The following is a 19,672-nucleotide window of genomic DNA, read 5'->3' as shown; positions in this document are numbered from 1 at the left end:
TGCGATAATCTGGAGGATATAATTACGAAATCACTATCGACATCAACATTTGAGAAGATGAGAAATAATATGGGTATGCGGAGGTTAAAAAGTTTGCTACATCAAAATGTGAGACATTTCATTCAGGGGGAGATTGTACTCTTTTTCCTTCGACAAGGTTTTAATCCCACTAGGTTTTTCCTTGCAAGATTTTAACGAGACAATCAATCTTTGTAACAACTTAGATTTGACAATCAAGGTAGAGTGTTATAACATGAAGATGAAGATGATTGTCAAAGTGCAGCTCATAGCATACTAATTTAACCCACCAAGTTAAGCAAATGACCGGGTTCTGATAGTACTAATGCTAGGTAATAAATATTGCGAGTAAACAAACAATTATAAGTGTAAACTCAGGTAATGCACGCGCTTGCTTTGCTCTTCTGTAAATACAGGGGCTGTGCGCAGTTCACTGGTAAGATGGTGATGTAGAAAACAAAAGAGTGAATTATAGTTTCACTTTTGACTCAGTATCTTTTTAAATATTTTATAATTATATTACTTAAAATTTATAACATATACCAAGTTTTGGAAAGGCAAGAGTCTGCTCTATTTCAAATACCAAACAACCTAAAAGTTTTTAGCTCAGAGTTTCCAGGATAGAGTCATGCTCAATTTCAAATACCAGACCGCATACGGCATACAAGTTTTAAACTTCCACTACAATCCTATTTATCAGAAAATGTTGAGACCACATTAGCCACAGCTCCTCAGAGAGCAACTCGAGAAGGGACAAAAGCATGGACTTCACAACCTGTTTATGATGCATGCTTATCTATTCTTGTACTGTCAACTACATGTTGGGAAGTCTCCACAAGCAGATAATCAGGGACATATGAAATCAAACAATTCTGCAAGTAAGTCCTGCCTGTCCTCCAGAAACTCGCACACCTATGTACAGAAGATGAAATCATTATAGCATATCAATAATAACGGGGTAATGCTACGTATATATCCAAGAAATATTTTCCAAGTTGTTTTACCAAATGATGTGGGAAACAAGTGGAAAATTGTGATTCGATGGTTGATGTATATAAAAGGGGTCTCATTAATATCAGAGTGAATGCAAAAAATTTGGGATAATTTTTTGGGGTAGGTAGCATTTTTGATATATAATAATAGAGTCAAAGGACAATATTTTTAACTTTTGAACCAAGGAACAGAGGTTATAAAGTGATACTTATATGCTTCTATTAATCTAAATTTTATCAGCACAGGGTATATATATCTTCTAACCTTTGCACTCAGCTCCAGAACACTCATTTTTCCTTCTTGCAAAAAACCAACAATCATTTGGCGAAAGGAGACATAGCGCTCTTCGTCTTGCGAAAATGCTGCCTGCATGCGTTACATAAATACATTGATGAGTTGTGTGAGAAACTCACAAATTCAAAAATTAAAACTACTGAATCTTTACTACTGTAAATGTACCTGGACTTTAGAAACAAAATTTCTAGCCTTTTCATAGCTAATATGAGACCCCCGTGAGAGTGGAAGGGAGATCTCATATCCTGCAGGCAAGAACTTATTAAATCCTTCGATAAATTCCTGTCGGTCCAAAAATAACAGCTTGGCCCTAGCTACAACCACTGGGATGGTAATTCTGCAAGATGTGCCATGAATTTTTCTAATTAAAGCTCTTAACAGAATTAAAAAAGTAGGTCACAATTTAATATATCATATTCATCAAAACTAACTTTACATTACATGTAGCCAAGAAATCATTACCTAACCAATTTACTTTCAACCATATATCTATATACTCTCTGTACTGTTTATGAATAAGCAAAACTGATGAGAAGTACCAAAATATAAAAGGTATCAAAATTTGGTTATGTTCACATATATAATGTTTTAATTTAATAATAATAATTATTATTGTACTACTATAAGAGCTCTATATATGTTGGTCAAGAACAATGTGGTGATAACACTGGCATGACAAACACAAAATCCTCTCATAAAAAATTCAACTTTTATATATTATATATAAAAACTTAAATTGGATCCAAAACACTATAATAATACAAAAATAATCATTTTTTAAACTAAATATACTCAAAAATAAATATTAATTATTAAAAATATAATACGCAACTAAAAAATAAATACAAATAATTATAATCATTATACATAAAAAATTGTATCCCCTGCGGGTCTAAAACTAGTTACACATAAAAATCCTAAACCCAAAATTAATGATATATATATGACATACCAAACAAACAGATTACTCCCTCAGTTTCAAAATACATGTCCATTTTAGAAAAAAAAATTGTTTCAAAATACCTGTCCATTTCAACTTTCAATGTAAATTTATATTTTCAAAATCAACTCTCCTTCACATATTTCAGATTCGGATTTTCTAGTGTGTGCCCACTAACAACCACTTTTTGTTGAGGTGGAGGGCTTTTATGGGCCAAAACCTCATTAATAATCATGACCCCCTGCATATGCACAAAAATCATGACCAGTAAAAGCCCCCCACCTCAACAAAAAGTGGTTGTTAGTGTGTGCCCATGAGCACACACTAGAAAGACCCTTTCAAATTTACATTTATAGAAATTGATAATAAATTACTGAGAGTTACCTTTGTTGTTTGTACTCTATCAAGAGATCAACAAAGTATTTGTATTCTTGACTTCCGCTTCCGAAGCCATCTTTGATTGAGGATAAAAAATTGAGGGCATCGGCCCTTTGTGGTTTTTCCTTTTCAGCTCTTATGCCGGAATCATTTCTATTCACAAAAAAATAGCGATGATAAATATCACAAAAACTGCAAGTACGCACAAACACATATGCATATAAAATCTCAAGATAAATTAAATGATTCGCAGAATAATAATAAAGATAAAGAAATATTAGATCAAAACTCACCGATCGTTATCATAAAATTGAAACTGGGTTTGTTGTTGGGCAGCCATTGGTGCCGAGAAGTGGCGGAGAAGTAGAGTAGAATTAAGAAATAGAATGGAACAATTGATGATGAGACGGTTACGAAGTTTCTAGAGTTAACTATATATTTAAGTTTTATCTTCATTTCAATAAATATCATGATGTGCATAAGAGTGATTGACACTTTGCACCCCTTATGTTTAGGCGCTTTTTCAATTTGGTCTCAAACAATTTTTTTTGGCAGTATGCACCCCAAAGTTTGAAAAGCGCTTCGCTTTGCACCCCTTTGACCAATCTCCGATAATTGACCGTTAAAGTTAACAGATTTCAGGTTTTCACTTTGCACCCCACAATTTAATTTTTTTTTTCCTCAAGACTGAAATGCCTACTTGTTTCCCTGTCTTAGCCAATAATCATTATTGTTATTCTTTCTGAAAAATAAGCAATAATCATGGTGGGTTTAGCAGACATTCCAATCGTGGGAAAGTTTGTGGAGAAAGTATCTGAATATACAATTGATGCAGTGTTTCGGGGTTTGCACTACATGTTCTGTTATCAAACTCTTGTTAACAATCTCAATTTTGAAAATGAGAAACTTAGCATCGAGAAGGAAAAGATGTCCAGGAAAGATATGGAAGAAAAAGCTAATGGGAAGACAATCGAAGACTATGTATCAAAATGGGAGACCGATGTGGAAGAGATCCAGAAGAGTGCTGCTGAAGAGCTTTCACCTTCATGCAGTTGCATCCAGTATTCGCCTATTCCTAATCCCATCTCCCATTTTCGAATTTGTAGGAATGTGGTGAAGAAGGCCGAGGCAGTAACTCAACGCATCAATTCCGGAAAGGAACATCTAACTGGAGGGATTGCATACCTTCCGGAAGTTAAAAATGTACCAAAACCTGGGACCACGTTCGAGGAGTTCCAGTCCAGAAAAGGTACATATGGGAAGCTCTGGGATGCACTAGTAAACCAGATGTAGAATCCAGAGTGCTTGCTATGGTTCACTATCTCAAGGCATCTTCTTTGTTGCTCGACTCCGGAAAAGATAATGAAACTAAAGTTCACGACATCATCAGAGACGTAGCAAGATCCGTAGCTTTCACAGATCCCGAATATGCATTTTTATAAGTAACATGCAAATCATAGGACTTGCCTTCTAATGACAATTATCATTCCCGAAGATTCTTACGAATAGATGCAGAGACTGATGATGTTCACTTTAACGAGCATCTGGGATTCCCAGACCTGCATACCTTGTGGCTACAAAGCAAGTACCATCCGCAACAATTCTTAGGCGGCTTCTTCTGCATATTTGCGAATCTCAGTTGTCTGATGCTACAAAAGGTGAAAATTTCTTGGGAGCTGTTCTCTCTTCAACCTTTAAGTAATCTCAGGACGCTTATGTTTTGAAATATTTTTTTTCAGTCTTGAGGAAAATATATTTTATTGAAAAAAAATATTTCAAAACACTCATGAGAAAAATTAAAATTGTGGGGTGCAAAGTGAAAACCTGAAATCTGTTAACTTTAGCGGTCAATTAATGGAGATTGGTCAAAGGGGTGCAAAGCGAAGCGCTTTTCAAACTTTGGGGTGCATACTGCCAAAAAAAATTGCTTGAGACCAAATCGAAAAAGCGCCTAAACATAAGGGGTGAAAAAACCCCGAATATGAATTGTCAAGTTTATCCCCCGATTTATACCGGTATTTTTAAAAAGGACTAAAAAGTACGACAAAGATACTTTGAGGGTCGAAATGTACGTTTTTAAACTTCGAGGCCGCATCGGAACTTCCACCCATACTTCGAGGTCTAAAAGGTCATTAAGCCAAATAATAAAGCATTGGCGTAACAGCCCAGGTCAAATCCATGAGCCCCCCACGTGCCCCAAAAAAGATCATGATTTGTTGGCGGAATTGGTACTAGTACTTGACTTTATAAACTGAAGTAATTATCCCACATGCTTTGATGTGGGACTGGATTGTTAAAATTGGTTTGAGGAAGGAATGTGTTGGATTTTACTTTTGTGGTCCTTGTCCTTGATCATTGTTATTCTGGTGCCTCGTAGGGTTACACTAATACATACGTGCAATCAAGTAACTATCTAATCCTTCAGTATAATGTGCTTGTATTCCTCTGCATACTATACCGCTACATGGATTTCACAGTCCTATATGATATATTTCATAGGTACCTGATATGATCTTTAGCTATCAATATATAGATTCTTTTCTGTTACCAGTTTACGTTATAATCTGTCTGTCTTGTTACGAAAGAGCACTTTAATGTTGCATAGCACTCAGTACAGCTATTTATGTTTTTTTTTGATCCGCTCTTTTGCTTTCAAGACCGGCAATATCAGTACTTCTATTACAAATGCTGGAGCTTTCTGTGGTTTCACTTTTATTGAGGTTCTCTGCTAAGCCTCCATATAAGCTTTTTAGCAACATTGAAGTTGATACAATGACAAATGAAAGGAATTGGTTGCTGGAATCAGTCTTTGGCTTTGGATTTCTTGTGTTCCTGGTGTTCGTCACATCATTGCTTGCTGACAGTTTGATAGGTCCCAAGGTTATACTTCTGATAATACACCTTAAATGCTTGACTTCTTTCATGAATTAGATATTGAAGCTTCAGATGATTATGTTTGTATTTTCTTGTTCTTTTGTTGTTCGTGATTACATTTTCACCTCAAGTTGAATATGGAATTCAAAGCTTTCAAGCATTTTACTCCTGTTGGCATTCATCTTAACCTTATAATTTCATGGTACATTTTTCTTCTCAGAGAATATTCTCTTAGAAATATAGAAGTACATGTATCAAGAGTAGAAATCTGTCACACAAGCGTAAAGGTCGGGTATAAAAACTTCTCCAATATGTACATGTACCATTGGCAGAAGAAAAGGGTTATATTGAACGTAGTTATGGTGCTTCTTCATATTTATGAGATCATTATTGTATAAAGTTTAATATTATAGCATAATGCCTTTGTAATGTATTTAAAGAATGTGAATCAAAAGCTTTAAATGCATATTGTCAATATATGCACTACAAGAAAAACACCATTAGACAACACTGATCAGACAACGCACGGTGAAAAAAGCGTTGTTTGGAATTAAGACACAACACTTTCTTTTCGTCCTCGAAAAACTATTGTCCAACACCTACGACCTACAACGGTTAAAAAACTGTTGTCTAGTAAATTCAATCAGACAACGGTTTCTTAACTGTGGTATTGTGTAATGATGCATGTTAGACAACTGTTTGGAGAGCCGATGTGTGAAGAAATTTCAGACAATAGTTCAAGAAACCGTTGTTGTAATTAGACAAGTGTTTTATTTTTTGTGTTGTTTACGAGTAGTTCAAACAAGGGTTTTACATAGTGTTGTGTGACTGGAAAGCTAACATACAAGTGTTTTTGTTAGCATGGTAACATGGCCTTATAGACAAGCCTGTACTAACTAATAAAATGTTGTCTAACTGAATGAATTTTAAGAAAATAAATGTACATGAGAGAGTGTAAAGATTCAAAAGTCCTAATCAAAGTTATAACAAAATAAACAATTTCTTGATAGTCATAGGTTTTTCTTGCATTATATCAAGAATTGATCAAGGAAAGGCGAACTCATTAAAATGAAAATTTATTATACAACGGTTTCCTTCCCACAAACCGTTGTCTACACTACTTTTATACAACGGATGTTTCATAAAGCGTTGTTTGAGCTTAATTTAGACAATGGATTCTCTAACAACGGTATAACTTGTTTAACAGTTGTGTCATTTTCAATGATACAACAGAGTTACGTATAAAAACCGTTGTCTGTTAGACAGTACAGGACAAAATATACCTTTTTACAATAAGACAAAATTTACGTTTGACTAGTATTGTTAAAAAAACATACAAATTACACATAAAAAATTTTAATTTTTTTTATACATGACTAATATTGTTAGTTCTCGACATCTGTACGGTTAGATCATCGAAAAAAATATTTAAAAATTAATGTTGAGCTAATCTTATACATAACAAAGATTCTATCCAGTACTTTCTAAATAGTAAACATAAAACACATACTAATACTCACATCCGAACTACAAAATCGTGTTGGTATTACAAATGAACAATACATATTTGCATATATGCATAATATAAATATATATTTTAATACAAAGAGTAGAAAAACAATAATTGACCAAGAAAATGCGAATTTTTAACTCATAAAAATGAAAATATATTATATAACGGTTTTCTTCCCATAAACCGTTGTCTACACTACTTTTATACAACGGGTTTTCCCTGAAGCGTTGTCTGAGCCTATTTTAGACAATGGATTCTCTTACAACGGTATAACTTGCGTAACAGTTGTGTCATTTTCAATGATACAACGGAGTTATGTATAAAAACCGTTGTCTGTTAGCCACTACAGGACAAAATATACCTTTTCACAATAAGACAGAATTTACGTTTGACTAATATTGTTAAAAAAACATACAAAATAAACATAAAAAATTTTAATTTTTTTTATAGATGACTAATATTGTTAGTTCTCGACATCCGTACGGTTAGATCATCGAAAAAAATATTTAAAAATTAATATTGAGCTAATCTTATACATAACAAAGATTATATCCAGTACTTTCTAAATAGTAAACATAAAACACATACTAATACTCACATCCGAACTACAAAATTGTGTTGGTATTACAAATGAACAATATATATTTGCATATATGCATAATATATATATATATATATATAAATATATTTTTTAGATAAAAAGTATAAAAATAAGAATTAATCAAGATACGAGAATTTTTGACTCTTCAAAAAAAAAGAATTTATTATACCGCAATTATTGGGACACAAAATGGCAAAAATTACATGATAAATTTATAGGATTTTTGTTAAAAAAAATTACAAGATTATTTTTCTAATTTTTTTATATTCCTACATCAATATATACTAGGATCAATTATTTTGTTTACTAGACACAATAATCCTACTAAATTTTGTTAAAAGATCGTATAAGATAATTATAAAATATCGACTGTTTATATCACTAATTATTATATATTTAATATTCTATCTTATAAGATATTTTGATAATAAACTATAAATAAATACTTGAAAAATGTATTTTTTTTCATAATTCAACTACGCATTATATTAAAATATTATATTTCTATTATTTGTAATACAATTTCTGTATCTCCGCTTTGGAGATGTGCCATTTCAATTCCCCAAATAATTTTTACTTCCCCCCTTGGCATTAACACAAATTTTCGTTTCCCCCCTTTTGTATCTCTCTTCCTCTCTTCTTCTTCATCTTCAATTTCAGATCTATTCTTCTGCATCTCAAATTAGCAGAGCACCTCCAATTGGGTACTAGCTACTATGATTTGTTCACGGCACACTCTTCTTCTCATCCTCCCTCTCCCTCAATCCCTAATTTTCATATTGTCTCTGATGAAATAGAAATGGCACACTCGACTTGTCTTCACTCCAGATCTGCTCGGTCGACAAATCTCTCTCTCTCTCTCTCTCCCCCCCCTCCTCCCTCCCTCCCTCCCTCACTGGCTCTCTCTCCGCCCCTCCCTCTCCCTTTCTCTTTTCTCAGTTTTCTCAAATGTCAAGACCAGGTATATATATACATCTAATCATTGTATAGTTTTATTGTTATTTCGGGTTTTTTGTTGTGTGCATTTTATGGGATGGTAATGATTGATTTGGTTGTTCTAAACTTTGAGCTTGCTTTGCTTTGATTCGAGAAATTTGTGTGAATTCATTTTAGGGATATTTAAGATCCATGTATTACATTTTTTAGTAGTTTTTTTTTGTATTTTAGGTTCTCAATGATTCCCATATCTAAAGTGAACGAAATCACTTTATATATAGTGATTTGCCGTTAATTTTCTCCATGCCTGTACTAGCTTGACAAGTTCATTAATATAGATTCATACATATATATTTTTTTATTAATATGTCATTGGATTGCTGAGTTTATGGTTTATTTGGCAGCTCAACTGCCAAGATTGAGAGGTGTAGTTCTGCATAGTGTTATACTTTCTGGTCTTCGCGTACTCTGCCATGTAAGTTCACACTTTGCTTCGACATCTACAGGGTAAGTTCCTATCCTCCTTGCTTGCAATGGTTTCATGCCGGCCAACCAAATAATCTACTTGGTGTTTTATGTTGTTGCTAGTATTAGGTAAATATAGCTCCCCTAATCTTTCATGTCTCTATGTATTATGAATATCTCAGTTGCAATTTTATATTATCCAAAGCTCTAGTTTTGCAGAATATAAACAAAATCCGAAAAGTAAAGTCCCCTGTGCTAGTGATACATGTAAGTAATCCCTAATATTATATTTGATATCTTAGGATTAAGGTATACCTCTTTTTTGTCTTCCTTTTAGATTAAGTAATAGACGGGAGTATTAGTAAAAATTAACTGGTTCAATTTGATGATTGGTGTCCAGGTCAAGGTGCCAAAAGCGTCAAGCAGGTGACTTTGTTAAAGCTATTCCCAAAAGTACGTATAATGCCCGGTGATTTTGAATCACCCTTTTAGTGCCAGACTTACCATACTACTATGTTAATTTAGGTTTTGATCAGGAATACACCAAAGGAAAATATCCAGCAGAAAAACTGGAATAAAAAATTCAAGAGCATGTGAGGCTGGATAGTAAATGTTTCTCATTTTTTCCCCTTATTCTTCTTTTTTGCATCTGAGAATGCAGACTTGTTATTTTATATAATTTTTTTTTGTATATAATCTTTTGCTTCTGCATGGTTGAGAGGCAAGTGGCTCTACAGATAATTGCAAGCTGTTTTGCGAATTCTTAACTTATATTTTGATGCATTGCTGCTAAGTACAAAATCTGTATGAAGAGCTTACGGCACTGGTTTATACAGCATATGAATTTTGATTTCCGTGATTTATCTTTTAGGCAAGCAATCGAGCATTTCCTTGAATCTCAAAATCAGTTCTCTATTTCAGAGTATGCATTGCAGAGACTTGCCCCTGGTAGGTAACTTATTAATAACAAACTTGCAGGTTTATGCTCAAACTAGTACATCACCTTTTAACACACAATTGCAGATGAAGAATCTAGAGTCCAGGCTAAAGATCTCTCTAGTGCTGTGACATCAAATATAGACCTCTGACCTGACTCATCATTCTCCAAATCTTACTTATTGACTAACACAACATACCATGCAATATCTTCTTGCTTATAAATATATTTCCAAACTTCTAGGCAACCTTCATTTGTTTTTACTTGGTCGTTCCCTGGTAACTGTCTTCCTCTATTTTAGATATCAAATCTTTTTATCTTCTATAATTACTCACTTCAACTTCTTACTTTTGTGTTCAGGTGCAAAGTCCATTCTTCTTCTAAATATTCAAAGCAGCTATAAGTGGGAACAAGCTGCCTCTGCAAAGTAGTTCTTCTCTTTTCCAGTTGAGCTTTTGTTAGTAGAATTTGGTGTTTGCAAACAAATTGGGTGGCAATGTCGCATACCTTCTGCACTTTAAGGCCTAACCTGATCGTGTTTTAGATTCTAGTATATGTTCTATCCGTATGTAGTATGCAAGTTTTCCCCGTCATTTAACTTATGTCCATTTTGGTAATCACCTTTGGTTTAAGATATTGTTTCCTTAGATCTTCTGTGACAATTTTGTATGTGATTGTATGTTGAAATTGTAGTTGGTAATGAAAACTTTTGTTACTAATTTATGGCATGTTAATTATATTCTTGAGCATGGTTTAATTAGGTTATGTTAAACCATTGTGTGACATAACTAAATACAAAAGGACAAGAAAAAGAAAACAGTTGTCTCAAGACCTACAAACAAACAATTTAAAAAATAAAATCGTTGTCTAAGACATATACAAGTAAGTAAATAGTAGTAATAAACCATTGTCTAAGTCAATATTATTCGAGCATTCACAACAAAAACCGTTGTAGAAGAGCTTTCACACAACACTTTAAAAATGCTCATATTGTGAAAAGGGTCCTTACACAATTGGACCTTTCTAAATAAAACATTGTCTGAAGACATATTCGTCAAGCTATTTTGTTGGAAAAATTGATGTATGAAGGATTTAGCACAACAGTTGAAAAGACAAAGTATTGTAAGAACAATTCTTAAACAAGAACCTTTATACCAGAAACCGTTGTAGTAAAGCATAAACAACAAGCATGCCCTCGTTAAGAATCGTTGTATGATCCTCCTTTCAACCAGTATGGAGAAACTAAAACTGTTGTGGAATGCCTCTCTAACAACATTATTTCTGAAAGCAACTATTGTTAAGAAGGATTATTAACAACACCACGTTTAATAGAAAACGTTGTTGATTCTGGGTGTTGCACAACAGTTTTTTCAACGTAAACCATCGTGTTCAGCACTATCACACAACGGTGCGCACCGTTGTCTGATACGCACATCAGACGGCGTCTCGGTAGACAACGGTTTTCCGTGGTCTCAGACAACGGGCAAAAACCGTTGTGTGATGCTGAATCTGTTGTAGTGATGTTGTATTATGCATATGTTAAATTTAGTTTTCTTGTTGCGTGCTGTAATAATATTTTAAAAACTGGGTTTCTCTCTTCTACAATTATAGCAAAATAGCATGTGCCGTTGAACCCTAAACTTCTCCCTACCAACTATTAAACTTAATTTATGATAGGAAAGAAGAAAAAAGTGATCTAAGTTTAACTCATATATATACAGAAATTCAAGACACTATTAAAATTTACCTGTAATATCTGCTGTTTAATCTACCTGCAGGATGTTAACAACCCTGTACTGAAGGAAATTTTATTGAGTGGTCCCATCTCCTTAACTGCATGCTCTTTAGTCTACTGCATTATCACTCCGTTTCTGGAGGAAACTGTGTACAGAGGGTTTCTACTAAAATACCTGGCATCCACAATGGAACGGCCACAAGCACTTCTTGTAAGCTCTGCCATTTTCAGCGCAGCTCACTTATCTGGCGAAAATTTTCTACAACTATTCATTGTAGGCTTAGTCTTAGGCAGCTCTTATTGTTGGACTGGAAAGTTAAGCTCTTCCATTGCCATTCATTCTATGTATAATGCCCTCACTTTATTTATAACATTTACTTCATGAATATTTACTAAGTTGTCCTTAGCTGCTCTTATTATTATTCTTTTGATTTTAACTGGATTTTTACAATTTATGTGCTTGAATTACCGTAATTAATTTCTAGAAACTTCAAGATTTGCAGTATATATCTTGGCGTACCTGGAATTCCAGTTCTTGTGGGTTGGAGTTTGTGCAGTTGCTCTCGTGTGAATCTGTACTGTTAGAAAGCACTATTAATCTGACATAATGAAATTTCAAAATCTTTTATAGTTCTTTATCAGTAAGTTTTTTTTAAGAAAAAACTAAAGTTCTTCCTGATTTGATATTATAACTTGCTTTCAATATAGCACGCATCAGGCTGCTTTGGTGTTAATATCAGAAAAGTAAATTTATAGCTTTGTTGATAACTATTGTGACTCGTTTATTATTGGAAGAGATTTTCTCTCTGGAATTGCTGTGCTTTTACAGAGCTGAGGATTAGAGTTCAGAGCGTTCAAAGGTGCGCATAGGCTTGAGGTTCTTTTTCTTATTATTATTAGTTGGGAAATTGAAGTAACTAGCTGTTTGAAATGCAATTTAGACTTATGTAGTTAACAAACTTGCGATGGTTTTGTGTTAGTACTGCATGTTATTGTTATATACGGTTCGGTTGCATATGCCATAGTTTATTCAATATGTTTGTATAGCTTCTGTAGATCCTCAAAAGTATATATTCAATCAAGGTTGCAGTTTGCTTGTTCATCTCGCAGTACCTCTGTGCCTCTGCAGGCAAACTGTTAACTGTTGTGAGTGTGACCCAGATAACATTTTAATACCAATGACACTGATGAATGCTGACACTTGGATGCTATAGTTGTTAACATATTAATTTGTGCAAATTATGTCGGAGGTTGACATCCATACACCTGACTATGAGATGTTATGAACTGTCATCTATGCATATAGGTTAGAAGTGAACTCTGAACATTTCTACAATACTGTAGTTTGAAACTTTGTGTAAAGGCTTGGCTTTTGCTTCCTGTGCAGTCCTAAACCAATTATCCACCTTTCCGTATTACGAGGTCAGTACATATCTGAGAATATCATAAGGGAAGATTAAGAGGCTTTAGGCTTACCAGTGTGTAGACTGAACAATGGCTTGCCGGCTGGATCATGAGTTAGAAGTATGTTTGACATTAATATTCAACTTAATAAAATATTTGATTATCATTATTATAAGCTCACTACCGTATCCCAGTTCCAAAGCTGGCTTGGCCTTTTCTGTGTGGAATATAAGGGAGAACAAACATTCTAAGAGCTTAAACTATAAATAAGCTAAAACATGCGTGAAGATTGATAGAAGCAGAACATGGGTTTTCTTCAGCAACTGAAGAGCTTCATCTACTCTATTGTGGTCATAGCCATGCTTCTTTTTGTCTTTCAGGGAGCTCTTGCACGACCTGTTTTTGATGAATCAGGAGGTCGGCTGAGATCGAGTGAGCTTTTCGCAATGCTACCAAAGGGTGTTCCAGTTCCCCCAGCTGGACCTAGTCCAGGCATCAACTGATACTTCAATCAACTCGGTCTTCAACAGCAGAAAATACAATTTCATTTGTTTGTTATAAACTTTTCATTTGTTTGTTATATGTAGCTACAATTTGAAGCAGCATTGTGGCTGGAATTAATTAATTATTTTTTTAGGATGATGATGACTTAGTATTCTTTTATCGACTGCAGTGTGCAGAGTTTAAGAAGATCGCTACCTACATTCCACTGTAAACCATGTTCGTTAAATTTCAAACCTGGTGTTAATCTGAAATTTTATATTTGGATAACTATTAACTAGATAATACTACAACAGATATATAGACCTTATTCTGCAACAGATGTAACTCACCTTATACAGTTATACTCCAGCTCTGTTGAATGATTCTGCTCTTTTCCAATACCGTGATTTATCAATATTGCATGTACAAAATTTTACAAATTCATTTTAGTTTCTGTTCTTCTCTGAATTATATTCTCACTCAAATATATTTACATGGTCCGTATGCAGATTTCTATTAGTTCTTACCTTAAAATTGTCATACTTTCTTGTTTTCTTTTAATCTGATGTGCACAAATTTATGATTTTCTTTACAACACTGCATATTGCAAAGTGGTTTTCTTTTAAATTCATTTTAGTCTCTATCAGTCATTTTCTTAAAATTATTATACTTTCTGTTTTCTTTTAATTCGCTGTACGCAAATTTATGATTTTCTTCATGTTTTTATTAGCAAGTTTTTAATAAAAGAATTAGTCCTTTTTAAAAAATATTATATCTCCTATTTTCTTTTTATCCGCTAAGCGCAAATTTATGATTTTCTTTATAATCGTAAATTGTAAAAGTTGTTTTCAACAAGTAGGATTTTTATCAACCATTTTCTTAAAAGGTTATAGTTCACGTTTTCTTTTAATTCTATGTGCGCAATTCCTAGTTTCCTTTACAAGCGTAGATTACAAGAGTTGTTTTCTGATGCAGGTTTTTACTAGCTGTTTTCTTGGTTACACTTCATATATTCCTTCAATCTGATATGCGCAAACTCCTGGTTTTTTCAGAGCTGTAGATTGCATTGTTTTCTTTCTACCAGTTTTTATTAGCTAATTTCTTCGAACTGTTATACTTCTTGTTTTCTCTTAATCTGATGTGCGGAAATTTATGATTTTTCTTCACATCCATAGATTGCAAAAGTTATTTTCTTAATGTAATTTTTTGTTAGCCGTTGTTTTAAAACTGTTATCCTTCATGTATTCTTTTAATCCAATGTGCGTAAATTTCTGGTTTTCTTTATGGCCGTAGATTGCGAAATGAAAGTTTTTATTAGCCGTAGATTGCAAAACTTTTTATTAAAACCGGATATCACATCTGTTGTATTTTCAGCCCACTGTTTTCGTTAATTGCTTCCATTATAACCCTTGTTTTCATCGAGCTGTAGATTTTTCACTCTATATAATGTACTCCTAGAGGAGAACTATACCACATAAAAAAATTGGGTGTCTAGATTTCTTCCTTCTCTTTTTCACTAGAATTAAAGTATCTTTCATTTTATTTCTTCATTCAATCTCATTTTTCGAGATTAATCTATCTTCTTCAAGGATTATGTTCTAGTATTTGTTTCAATCAATTCATCCAATTTCGTGAATTCTTTAACCTTACGATCACTCTCCATGACTAAATATCCCCAATGTTCATCTCCGATATTACTCATACAAATATTACATGATCTGCTCGTCCAAGATCTTTATGACTATTAAAAACGATGAAGAAGGTGCTCCAAAATAATGTACTATTTTCTTTGGGCGGGGAGTTGAGATCGGCCACAACTTCCTCAGCACCAAGCTTGACGAGTCCAAATGGGCCATACTCATCGAATCTCTCATCTTCTTCATCTGCTTTATAGTCAAAAAGGTGTGCAATTAGAGTCTCATCATCTCCTTTAGCTGTGATTGAACGATGGAGATGAGATTTAATGAAATTAGGGAGAGCCAGGTTTTGGACACTAATTTGCATCCACTCAATTGCTTCACCGGAAGCCGCACAAGAACCTCTATCAGCATGCAGATCCTCGGAAAGTTTCTCCACGTTGAATCTTAGGAGGGTGTACTATTTGATTGAGATTTTAAAATGTATTATTTTTAGTCTATGGATTTAATGGATTGTATGTGATTTTGATTTTGTGCGGATTCTTGATAAAATGTCGTAGAGTTGATAGGATTTAAGCACAATGCTTCAAAATCCCATGGATTTTGGTGGGATTTCAAAAAACTTAAAATACACCGAAAAATCCCACAAAATCCATCATTTTATGAAATCCAAAAAAATCCATCAGCATTTGAATACCATCAGATTTTAATGGATTTTAAACAATCTCAATGGAATACCATCAGATTTTATTAGATTTTAAACAATCTCAATTGAATACCACCAAATTTTGTAGCATAGTTTAAAATCCCAATTGAATACCCAAGATTTTAATGGATTTCAAACAATCCCAATCGAATACCCTCGGATTTCATGAATAAAAAATATATTTTAAAATCTCAATCCAATACACCCATGTTAGTTTCCATCATCCATCTTAGGGTTCGAAGCGGATTTTCCTAGGTAGGATATTTTATGGGGAGAAAAGCCTAGTAGGTTATGTTTGTTTTGAGAAGGAACGAATTGATTTATATCATTTTATTTGGTAGACATTTATAATTGAATAATAAATTATTATTACTAGCCTTTAACCCCTGCGAAGCACGAGCGGGTATATAGTTTGTAATTTATTGTTTATAGTTTAATTTTTAACATTATTTTATTAGTATTTTAGTATTAATGGATTGAATTTTAATTAAATTATATTATTCAACTGACTATATTTTATTACATTTAATCGGAATTTAGTACACGTAGATTTAAAAATAAAAATCAGAAAATTCAAACCTTTTCCAAACATAGCCGGTCGTGTAATACCTTTGAAAGATTCAGTAATCTAATCAATCGAAATTCAACGTAATTTTGTAATCTTGATTTTTTTGAAAACAATAACTTTAAAAATTAGAGTTAGAAAGGGTTATGTAATGGTTCGTGTTTATATTGAAATAGAACACGTTAAAGTTAAAAAGAGTTATATGAAGATTCTTGTTTAAAGAAAGATATTTAAAATTGTATATTTATAATTTTATTTATAACATCATTACAATTTTTTTAATGAAATATTATATGATAATGAATTGTTATGAGTGTTTTTAGTATTTGAAACTGTTTAATAATATAATACTAATAGACTCCACATTTGTAGACTTGTGAGAGTACCAAACCAAAAAATAATAGACTCCACATTTGTTGACTTTTAGTACCAAAAAATATAACTAAAATTTTGGATTACAAATTATACCTAGGTTGGCTTATTATAGTATAGTATAGATTCAAGAACATAATTTTGTGATAATTGATGAATTACAGAAGAGGTTGATATTTATTATAATTTATACATGTTTGAAGATTAAGGATATTTATATATATATTCAAAAATATTTTAATTATTAAACTTATCATTTATACGACCATAACCATTCCAAATTTTGTAACTTAAAATTTTAAGCAAGAAATGAAAAACAAAAAAAGAAAAATATAATAAAAATATAATTAATATTTATGGAATGAATAACATTTTTGGATGATATGCTGTTATAATTGGTGAATATATATATATATATGTCGCTCTTACCATGATTCAAATATTTTACGTCTCTAATCTTAAGTAGCTAGAGTTTTGTCTATGATTTATAAGCGAATTATAAGTACCGCAGCAGCAGCATGCATAATCTCATGTCAGCTGATATACAAGAATAAGGAGAAAGGGGTACATGAAGAAAAATATATTGATGTTACGTATAAGACACACACATTTTCAGGACTTCTTGTCAATATAATACTCCACAATTTGGTTTGTAAATGACATTGCAGAGTAATTTAGAGTCTCCAGCAAAACGATTAAATAGAATAATGAGTTTAATATCATAAAATAAAATTGCGATATTATTTCTTTCTTTGCATTTGGAATTATAAAAAGGAACATTGTATAGTAAATCAAAGTCTCCCGCAAAACAATTAAATAGAAGAATGAGTTTAATATCATAAAATAAAATTGCGATTTTTTTTCTTTCTTTGTATTTGGATAAAAACAAAAGGAACATGAAGAAAAACAAACAAAAGCACTTAATTATAATGGTGAAAGTAAAAGAATGATTTTAAGACCATAAGAAACAATTATGATTCGATTTCCTCCCCTGCATTTGGTGAAAACAATCCTGCTATAAACATGCTGCTCTATTTCTGAATGTCTATCTATACATATATTTGAGAGCTAACTTTTCAGGCAAAGTCGAAAATGTGTTTTTACTTGTGCAGCTTGTGATGATGCTTTGACAGAATTGGCTGGCCATTTTAGTCACCAAGTAATTGACATGAAAAATGATTGTTCTACAACCTTGTTTATCTATATAAATCTCTGTGGCAAGTGTCCACCTGGACTCTTTGCCAATTCGTCACACGATGACAAGGAAGGATAAGTGTCACGAGCTACGGAAGCTAAAGCCAAGCACCAGAAATCGTCGAGTGCTGTTTCAACACAAAAGCCAACTCATTTTTCTCAGTGCTGGTGTTTGCCTCCTTCCTAATTATACTATCCAATTTTACTTGAAAGAATATTTAGATAATACTACGACAGATATAGACCCTATACTACAACAGATGCAACTCTCCGTATACTCCAGCTTTGTAGTATGAATGTATGATTCTGCTCTTTTCCGCTTCCACATTGAATTTCTATATATTTTCAAATTCACGGTCATTTTTTTTCAACAACAGTCTGGTCTTTTGTAGATACTACGTTTTATTGCATAAAGATATTGTTCATGCATCTAAAGTTTTCGCTGGTATAGTTTCTTTACGAAAACTCTCTGACAATTCATTGCAGTTCCAGGAAAAATTCCTAGATCTAAGATGTGAACTAAATTACATTGTTGTTAGCATAAAATTTGCAGAATGTTATTGGCTCTTGTCTTAATTGTGTTTTCAGCCTTCATAAAATTCAGTTCTACCATATCAGTGGCATTTACTATACCAGACTTGGGAAAGAAAGTGAACAACCAATACGTACGTACGTACTATGTTTAGATTTATCAATACTGCATGTACAAAATTTCATTTTGCTTTCGTTTCTTTTGTGGATTATATTCCCACTCAAATATATGAGTCCGTATACAGGTCTCTATTAGCGGTTATTTTGAAACTATTATATTCATGTTTTCTTTTAATCCAATGTGCACCAATTTATGATTATCTTTACAGCTGCAAATTGCAAAAGTTGTTTTCTTTATGCAGGTTTCTATCGATGATTTCTTAAGATGGTTATACTTCATGTTTTATTTTAATCTGATTTGCGCAATTTTATGGTTCCCATAGTGCAAAAAAATATTTCCTTTATGCACAAATTCCTCTCTTTTTTAATCGGATGTGCACAAATTCCTGGTTTTCTTTATAGTCGTATATTGTAAAAGTTGTTTTCTTGATGTAGGTTTTTTATTAGCCGTTTCCTTAAAATTGTTATACTTCTTGTTATATTTAAATCCTAAATGCGCAAATTGTGGTTTTCTTTGTAGTCGTGGATTACGAAAGTTGTTTTCTCATGCAGGTTTTTATTAGCCGTTTTCTTGAAACGGTTACACTTTTGGTTTTCCTTTATTCGGATGTGCGCAAATTTCTGGTTTTCTTTACGGCTGTAGATTGCAAAAAGTATTTTCTGCATGCCGGTTTTTATTAGTTGTTTTCTTCAAACTGCTATACTTCCTGTTTCTTTTTATTTGATGTGCGCAAATTTATGGTTTTTCTTTACAGACGGAGATTGCAAAAATTGTTTTGTTCATGCATTAGCCGTTATCTTAAAACCGTCATACTTCCTGTTTTCTTTTAATCCGATGTGCGCAGATTTCTGGTTTTCTGTACCGTCGTAGATTTGAAAGTTGTTTTTTCCATGAAAGTTTTTATTAGCCGTAGATCGCGAAAGTTTTTTTTAAAAAAACTGAATATTACATTGTTCTTTCAGCCCACTGTTTTTG

General features: G+C 32.8%; 1 long non-coding RNA gene across 1 annotated transcript; it reads left to right on the top strand.

Annotated features, from left to right (window-relative positions):
• Nucleotides 1-8,241: 8,241 nt before the first annotated feature.
• On the top strand, nt 8,242-10,347 carry LOC135152551 (uncharacterized). The gene is made up of 3 exons (XR_010291744.1): nt 8,242-8,572; nt 8,952-9,960; nt 10,036-10,347. It is a non-coding gene; the product is annotated as an uncharacterized LOC135152551 (long non-coding RNA).
• Nucleotides 10,348-19,672: the final 9,325 nt, after the last annotated feature.

Source organism: Daucus carota, chromosome 5, assembly GCF_001625215.2.
Source record: "Daucus carota subsp. sativus chromosome 5, DH1 v3.0, whole genome shotgun sequence".
NCBI lineage: Eukaryota > Viridiplantae > Streptophyta > Magnoliopsida > Apiales > Apiaceae > Daucus > Daucus carota.
Note: the sequence above shows the minus strand (reverse complement) of the source record. Positions and strands in the feature narration are given on the sequence as shown.